Consider the following 8,014-nt stretch of genomic DNA (forward strand, 5'->3'; position numbering starts at 1 on the left):
GGGGAGGATAGAAGAGTTTTAGGCTCTTACATTAATCCAAACCCAGGAAACTGTGGAAGTAGCATTCAAAAGCCAACCATCCATGTCAACAATTTTGAACTAAAACCACAGCTCATCACCCTTGTTCAAAACAACTGTTCGTTCGGAGGAAGTTTCCAAGAAGACCCCAATCAATATCTAACCACCTTTCTGAGAATATGTGACACAGTGAAGTCTAATGGTGTTCATCCTGACGCCTATAGACTGCTCTTATTTCTATTCTCACTCAAGGATAAGGCAACCAAGTGGCTGGAGTCTTTCCCAAAGGAGAGCTTGACAACTTGGAAAGATGTGGTGAACAAATTCTTAGCAAGATTTTACCCCCCTCAACGAATCAATAGGCTAAGAGCTGAGGTCCAAACTTTTAGGCAACAAGATGGTGAGACTCTATATGAAGCATGGGAGAGGTTTAAAGACCTAACAAGGAGGTGCCCTCCAGATATGTTCAATGAATGGGTGCAGCTGCACATTTTCTATGAAGGGCTCTCTTATGAGTCAAAGAAGGCCATAGACCATTCATCTGGAGGATCTTTGAACAAGAAGAAGACCATTGAGGAGGCCATAGATGTCATTGAAACTGTAGCAGAGAACGACTACTTCTATGCTTCCGAAAGAGGGAACACAAGAGGAGTAATGGAGCTAAACAATGTAGATGCTCTGCTGGCCCAAAACAAGCTCATTACCCAGCAGCTGGCTGACCTCACCAAGAAGATGGAGAGGAACCAAGTAGCAGCAATCTCCACTTCATCAACAAACCAAGAAGGAGTGAATGAAGAAACAGAGGGTAGTCAGGAGCAAGCCAACTACATTGGGAATTCACCTAGGCAAAACCATGATTCATACTCCAAGACCTACAACCCTGGATGGAGGAATCACCCAAACTTTGGGTGGGGAAATCAACAAGACCAAAGCCTTGATCAAAGACGCCCAAATCCCAACAATGCAAGCCACCAACACTTCACATCTAGACCATATCAACACCCCAATAACAACACCTCTCCACATCCACATCAAAACCAAAATAACTTACCTCATCCTTCCACCTCTAATCCCGATCTACAATCATTTGATGACAGACTCTCAAGGATTGAGAATCTACTTGAAGGCATAGGCAAGGAGATTCAAGACAACAAGGTGTTCAAGGAGGAAGTGCAAACCAGTTTCAAGAACCAGGGAGACACAATCAAGAGGTTGGAATCTCAAGTGGGGTATCTCTCTGAGCAAATTCCCAAACCCACAGATGGATTCCCAAGTGACACAGAGAAGAATTCGAGAGGTGAAACAAAGAAAGTAAGATGGGAAGATTGTAAGATGGTCACTATAAGTGATAAGGAGACTGAGGACAAGCCAAGCAAGCTGTCAGAACAACCTGACGATACCTCAATAGAGAAGAAGGAAAAAGATCATCAAGAACCAGAAATCTCACAACAGGAGCTGCTGAGACTCTACGCACCTTTTCCCCAACTGCTCAATGGTGCTGTAGAGAAGAGAATATACTCAAGGTTTCTAGATTTGTTTGCATCTCTGCATGTCAACATACCATTCATCAATACTATTCAACAAATGCCCGCAGACATCAAGTATATGAAGGAGCTGCTTCCCAGGAAAAGCTCAATCAAGGGAGGCCAAACTATAGTGATGAACAAGGAGTGCAGTGCCCTCATTCAACCACAGTTGCCTACGAAAAGAAAAGATCCAGGGAGTTTTCATGTCCCCTGTGCCATAGGGGAAACAATGTTTGATAGAGCACTCTGTGATTTGGAAGCAAGCATCAACTTAATGCCCTTATCCCTGGTGAAGAGGTTGCAGATCAATGAGATATTGCCCACAGATGTAGTCATCAGGCTGGCTGACAAAACTCAAAAACAAGCAATAGGGGTAGTGGAAAATGTGTTGTTAAAGGTTGGGAAATACTTTCTTCCCATAGACTTTGTCATCTTGGACATGGAAGAGAGTCACACTCACCCAATCATATTGGGAAGACCATTCCTAGCTACAGCCAGAGCACTCATAGATGTGGAGCGAGGGGAGCTAATATTGAGGATCCATGATGAATGACTCAGCTTTAATGTCTTCAAACTCTCACAAGAAGCAGACCAAAAAAACAAAGAACCAAGCAAAGATCATAATGAGATGCTGACAGAGGAAGTAAGCACTGAAGCACAACTAGCCCATCTGGGAAAGCCCTTGGTTGATGAACAAGGAAATAAGTAGTTGTCACAACTCAAAGAAAAGCTGGAAGAACCTAAACCACCAGAGACATGTGAAGACAACAACAAAATTCCCTTAGAAGAAGAAGTCACCAAGAGCAAGGCAACATCAAAAGGGACAAAGAAGAAGGTACCAAGGGGGTGGAGGAACAAGAAGATCCCTATAGAAGACTTCTCTCCAGGAGATAAAGTGATCTCAGCTTACTTCCCAGATATCCCCCCTAATCTCCCCACTGTACCATCTCAGTTACCTAAGGTCTTCACTATCAACAAAGTTCTCTCCTTGGAACATGTAGAGATCATTGATACAACCAATGGATATAAGTCCAAGGCAAGAGGGGAGGACTTGAAGCATTATCAACCTCCCTGATGAAAGAGAAATGTCAAGCTAGTGACGCTAAAGAAGCGCTTCATGGGAGGCAACCCATGTTTTATGAGCTTTTACTAGTGAATAAGTCAATATTCATGAATTCCAACCCAAACTTGACAAACACTTGGTGAAATCCTTATATTGCAGTATATAGTGAAGAACAAGTTTGGTGTTCAAAGCGGGCCAAGAAAGCATGAATGCAACTGAGAGCATGCTAGTCTTGGAGCTTTGAACAGAACTTTTCATCACAGTGCTCCAAACTAAGTTTGGTGTCACCCCATGGTGCCACCAATGTGCATATAAGGATACACAGTTAGTTAGTTAGTTAGAGTTCATGAATAAACAAAATCTTTTCTTCTTTTTATTATTTTAGCCGTAAAGTTTAAATACTTTTTAGGACATTAATTTTTCTTATTTTATAGGGAAAAGGAGAGGAGCATTGAAGGAGATTGATTGGACAATTGAATGAGAAAGGCTCGACCACTTCATGAAGAGGGACTACACACTTGTCTCAAGAAGGAATGCATTGGAAAATGTTGCCATGCAACATTGAAGAAAGGAGACTCTTGAAGACCGAATCAATATCTCTCATAAAATGATGATCCTTGTCCTTTCTCCATGCACAACCCCAACCGTCCATCAAGCAACAATTCCATCAATCCACACCCTCCATTCACTCACAATCTCCATATATAAGTGAGTCCTAGTGCATACTTACCCCTCACACTCAAATTCCCACTCTCCACACTTCACACTTTTGGCGTCCAAAACCTCTTCATCACACCTCATCCTAACCAACCAAATTCTTCATCCATCCTTACCTTCAAATCTCCTCACACAGCAACTCAAATTCATGGCATCATCAAGCTCCAAGAGGCAAAAAAGGAAGGAACCAATGGAGAGCATTCCTTTCGATGAGAAGAGATTCAAAACTGCCTTCCATGAACGAGAATTTGAGTGGATCAAGCTCAAAAAGGTATTGCCCGAGTTAACCTTCCAATTCAATGAAGACGAATGCCCACAGATTCGGGAGAAAATTAAAAAAAGAGGGTGGCAAAGGCTCACTAATCCAGAGGGAAAGATCAATGGAAACCTCATCAAAGAGTTCTACGCAAATGTGGTGAGAGAAGACAAAACCAGGGCCCCAACCTTCAAAAGTTATGTAAGAGGAAAGGAGGTGGACTTCAGCCCAAATGCTATAACAAGAGCTCTTCACCTGAAATCACCACATTTTGATGAGCCCGGTTATCATGCAAGGATAAGTAAAAGCCAAGACAATGATGAGCTCACTGAGATCGTGACTGACATCTGTGTTATAGCAGCTGACTGGGAGAGGTATGGAGATGGGAGACCCCGGTTCATCAAAAGGGGAGACCTTAGCCCGGAAGCCAAGGGGTGGTTTGAACTCGTGAGGAGGTCTATCCTCCCGGCTACAAATAATTCAGAGGTCAATATTAATCGAGCAACTATGGTACATTGCCTAGTACAAGGTGGAGAAATCAATGTGCATGAACTTATAGCTGAAGGAATTCAAGATTCAGCTGAGAAGCTTGAATCAGGTGCCAGACTTTGGTACCCCAGCACCATTTTCAGATTATGCAAAAAGGCCAAGGTGGTCTTTGAGGATAGCAATCCAGACTGGGTGAACCCTGGGAGGCTAATGACAATCCAGCGTATGGTCTATACTACACCTGCTCAGCAACAAAGAAGGCCACAAATAGGGAAACTAAAAGCAAAAGAAGGAGCTCACCAAGAGAAGTCTCATCAGGAAGAATATCAACAAGAAGAGCATCCTTACCCAGCCGACTTGAATATGAATCACCTTCTAAAAGCCATTGAAGATTTGGGGATGAGACATATGAAAGGACAAGAGCAAATACTAAACCTTCAGTCCAACTGGATGAGCCAACAAGAAGAGTGGCAGAAACAACAAATGGAGCAACAACAGGAACAATACTCCCAGCTCACTCAAGCCATCCACCAAGTTACTGAGAGGCAAGAACGTCAAGATAAGCATTTGCAGGAACTCAATCAGCGGCAAATAGCTCAGATGAAAGCATTCAATGAGTTCACTATACTTAATGAAGGACGGCAACTACATAGGGAGGAGTTCAACGTAAACACTCAAGCCAAGTTGAACTACATGTCTAGTAATATGCATCATCTACACTATGCCATCCCTACATATGATGAGGTCCAAAAAGATTTTGTAGAACAAGAAGAGAGGAAGGTGAAACAGCAGAAGGAAACACTCAAGAAGAAGATGGAAGATGGTGGTTTCTGGAAGAAGCTGATTGGAAAAAGCAAAGGGAGTGGGAGTACGAGCAATCAAGAGGGACACAAGGAGGACAAGCAAGGAGGAGAGCATGGGCAACCACATGAGTAAAAGGTGGTGGAGTTCCTTCTTTGGTCCATCTTTCTCTATGCTTTAAATAAGAAAGATCTTGTATGAAATAGAACTTGCTTCCATGTTAGTTTAAACCTTTTTTCAATTCTGTCTTTTAAGTTTTTGTGTTGAAAAGGTCTATGTTTGCTGGTCTTTATGTCACTGCACCCTTACTTTGCTTACTTGTATGTTTGTCCCTTTAAATCGAATGAAAAGAGAATGAGTGTTTTTAAAAGACCAGAGAGGAGTTCATACTATGGAATAAGTTCATGAGTTTATGGTATAGTCATAAGTTAGCTAAGTTGGTTCAACCACAAGGTGGGAGGACAACTATCTGTCATAAATACTATACTTGAGACACACCCCATGAGACTAGCTAAATAAGAAGATCCTAATAAGAAAAAGGGAAAGAACAATCAAAGTTGAGGAATAAAAGAAAAAGAACAAGCAATAAGGCTAGGCACCAATGATTTTTAATCTTGAGGCATGTGTTTGTGGTGCTCCTGTGTGAGGGATCTACTTGGATGAATAAGCTCTTAGGGGTGCCTTATCACTTGGTAACTTGGGTTAACTAACTCGGGATTATCAGCTGAAAGTCCACTATTAAGAGTAACCCTCAATACAGAACATTTAGTAACCCAAAGAGGTGCTGGACACTAAGATCTCAAGAAAAGAAAATAAATAAACTATGTGCCTGTGGTGTGTATGTATGGGGGAGAGACTTGAGCAAGTAAGTCCTTAGGGGTGCTTCAACACCTAGCACCTTGAACCAACTGGTTCGGGAGTGTTGGTTGAAAGCTTATTTTAAAGAGTTGCCCCCTTACAGAGCACTTAGCTTAAGAACAAAAATAAGTCCTGAAATAACAACAAAATGATCAATGAATAAAAGTCTCATGGGATGCAATCACAGTGAGTATTCTAGGACATGATAAAGGTCTGAAAGCCAGGAATGAACCTAAGTTGCTATGCATGAAACCACCATAAAATCAGGGACATGACTTCCACAAGAATGACTCATTTCTCTTGGCATTCCATTCATCATTCTCTTGTTCCAGTACTTGCTTAGGGACAAGCAAGCTTTAAGTTTGGTGTTGTGATGCCAGGGCATTTTGGCCAGTTTCACTGACCTTTTCTTTACTGTTTTTAGGGTAGTTTCATGCATTTCCTTAGGAAATAAGCTAGTTTTGGGTAGATATTCACTTACATCTTGATTCAAGTATACATTGTGCACTTTACATGATTTCATGAGGATTTTGCATGAATTTAAGGACAAATTGGATGTTGCATTTCCCATGACTTGGACTAGAACTTTGAAGCACTTTATTGCTTGATTTCAGGACAAAGGAAGCAAAGAAGAACCACATTAGTGGCTATGTTAGTTACACTAACGTTAACACTAATGTGGAATGGGAGTAACTTGCAAAGTTAATGAGAAAAGTAATTGCCAATAACGCTCTCGAAGCCATCATTGCCCACGTTAAGAGTCACGTTAACTAACTTAACGTGAACTCTAACGTGGAAGAAAGGAAATGGAACCAACGTTAGTGACACTTAACATTATCACTAACGTTGGACCAAGCTCATAAGTGGCCACGTTAGTTGCCACGTTAACTTAGTTAACGTGGCCTCTAACGTTAAGAAGTAAAGGGGAAGCCAACATTAGTGACATTCAACTTTGTCACTAACGTTGGCCAAGTCACAATAAGCCACGTTAGCTTCCACGTTAACTAGGTTAACGTGGAAGCTAACGTGAGGAGACAAAGTGGTCGACAACGTTAGTGACACCAAACATTGTCACTAACGTTGGAAGGAACCCACACAAGCCCCACTTAGTTAACGTGGAAGTTAACATGAAGAAGGGAGGTGATCGCCAACGTTAGTGACACCCAACATTGTCACTAACGTTGGAATTAGCCCACATAAGCCACTATGAGCCACGTTAACTCCCACGTTAACTTAGTTAACGTGGAAGCTAACGTGGATAAGGGAATGATGAGCCAACGTTAGTGACACTCAACTTTGTCACTAACGTTAGAGATGGCTAGCATTGCCACGTTAGAAGCCACGTTAACCTAGTTAACGTGGACTCTAACGTGAGAAATAGGGGCACATTGGAACGTTAGTGACAATGGTAAGTGTCACTAACGTTCTCGAAGGTTGGCAAGCCTACGTTAAAAGAGCCACGTTAACTAAGTTAACGTGGACTCTAACGTAGGGAAAGGGGAGACTTCTCAACGTTATTGGGAAAGGCAAGTCCCAATAACGTGTGCGAAGGACAAAAAGGCAACGTTAGTGGCAACGTTTGTGCCACTAACGTTGAAGATAACGTGGCTCTTACTTGGGTGAGGAACGTTAGTGAAAAAGGTGATTGTCATTAACGTTCTCGAACCCATATTTTCACTGAACGTTAACACCACTAACGTCCTGAGCTAAAATCTCTGCCCACTTCACACTTTCTCTCTGTAAGTAAAGCCAAGCCCAATGAAGAAGAGAATTGCTTCAAACTCAAGATCCAAAGGCCCATACCCAAGACTTGAAGAGCCAACTAGAAGAACAGAAGAGTAGTATATATAGGAGTAGCTTTGAATTAAATTGGGGAGTTGGAAATTATAGGGAGCCTCTTGGCATAGAACTACTCTCTGTATTTTACTTTCTCTGCACTTCTAGTTTCATCATGTATTCTCCATTTTTGTTTTTATTTTCCAGAGCTATGAACAACTAAACCCCTTTCATTGGGTTAGGGAGCTCTGTTGTAATTTGATGGATTAATACTAGTTTTCATTATTCTTCTTCTATCTTTTCTCTTGATTTTACTTGAAAGCTTTCGATCTTCATCCAATTGGGTATTTATCTTAGAAAAGAAGCTATTCATACTTGGATCTCTTCTGAACCTTGAAAGAGGAATGAAGAGATCATGCTAGAAATGCTTTCTCATGCTGGACCAAATTGGGTTTGGATGGATATGTGACTATAATCCTCTCAACACTTGATTTGGGAAATGCATGTGGT

The 8,014-nt window shown here is 41.7% G+C and overlaps 1 non-coding gene across 1 annotated transcript; it reads right to left on the reverse strand.

The window, feature by feature from the left end:
• Positions 1 to 378: 378 nt before the first annotated feature.
• LOC148553998 (small nucleolar RNA R71) lies at positions 379 to 485 on the reverse strand. The gene has a single exon (XR_015892876.1). It is a non-coding gene; the product is annotated as a small nucleolar RNA R71 (small nucleolar RNA).
• Positions 486 to 8,014: the final 7,529 nt, after the last annotated feature.

The sequence above is a fragment of the Arachis ipaensis genome, chromosome B7, assembly GCF_059453495.1.
Source record: "Arachis ipaensis isolate K30076 ecotype BB chromosome B7, ASM5945349v1, whole genome shotgun sequence".
Lineage (NCBI taxonomy): Eukaryota > Viridiplantae > Streptophyta > Magnoliopsida > Fabales > Fabaceae > Arachis > Arachis ipaensis.